Source organism: Odocoileus virginianus, chromosome 29, assembly GCF_023699985.2.
Source record: "Odocoileus virginianus isolate 20LAN1187 ecotype Illinois chromosome 29, Ovbor_1.2, whole genome shotgun sequence".
Taxonomy (NCBI): Eukaryota; Metazoa; Chordata; class Mammalia; order Artiodactyla; family Cervidae; genus Odocoileus; species Odocoileus virginianus.
Window position 1 is genome coordinate 1,356,864 of NC_069702.1, and position 1,161 is coordinate 1,358,024.

At 40.7% G+C, this 1,161-nt stretch overlaps 1 pseudogene; it reads right to left on the minus strand.

Annotated features, from left to right (window-relative positions):
* Positions 1–253: 253 nt before the first annotated feature.
* On the minus strand, positions 254–675 carry LOC110135216 (small ribosomal subunit protein eS25 pseudogene; annotated as a pseudogene).
* Between the last annotated feature and the right edge of the window lie 486 nt (positions 676–1,161).

Genomic DNA, 1,161 nt, shown 5'->3' on the forward strand with positions numbered 1-1,161 from the left:
CATCCAGCCCATGGACCAGGGAATGATAGTGACTTTCAAGAAATATTATTTACATCACACTGTTTGTCAAGCCGTAAAGGCAAATGATGAATCAGGAGCAACCTCGCAACAATTTTGGAAGGACAATAACATCTACAAGGTCATGAAAAACACTGACTTTGCTTGGCGTGAAGTTACAGCCATTGCCATGAAGGGATTCGAAAGAACAACTTTATCTGAAGTTTGTTCATGATTTTTTTTTAATTTAATAAAGTTTTATTTTTCAAAATGTACAGCTGGTGGGACCTGTTCATGCATCTTCACCAGCAGCTGGGGCATCTCCACCCTTGGTGTTTCTGGTGTAAATCACTTGAGCTCTGTGCTTTGAAACCAGTTTAATAAGTCCTTTACTGAGGAGTTTCTGAAGAGCTGCTCTGGCCAGGGAACCACGAATCTGCAGTCTCTCAGAGACGACAGCTGGAGTTATAAGCTTATGGTTGGGAACTTCTTTACAGAGCTCGTCATATGTTGCTTTGTCAAACAAGACTAGGTTATTGAGCTTGTCCCGAGCTTTGCCTTTGGACCACTTCTTCTTTTTGGCCTTGCCCCCAGATTTGCTCACTGGATCTTTGTCTTTCTTGGCCGACTTTCCGGCATCTTTCTTCTTCTTGTCATCCTTGGGCGGCATAGTGAAGGCCGGAGGACAACTGCGACCACTGCCGCCTCGCTAAGATGTCGGACAAAAAGGAGTTGTTCATGATTTTTAAAGGCCGTGAAAAGAGACAAAGAAGGACACTACATAATGATCAAAGGATCAATCCAAGAAGAAGATATAACAATTATATATGCACCCAACATAGGAGCACCTCAATATGTAAGACAAACGCTAACGAGTATGAAAGAGGAAATTAATAGTAACACAATAATAGTGGGAGACTTTAATACCCCACTCATAACTACGGATAGATCAACTAAACAGAAAATTAACAAGGAAACACAAACTTTAAATGACACAATGGACCAGCTAGACCTAATTGATATCTATAGGACATTTCACCCCAAAACAATCAACTTCACCTTTTTCTCAAGTGCACACAGAACCTTCTCCAGAATAGACCACATCCTGGACCATAAATCTAGCCTTGGTAAATTAAAAAAAATTGAAATCATTCCTGTCATCTT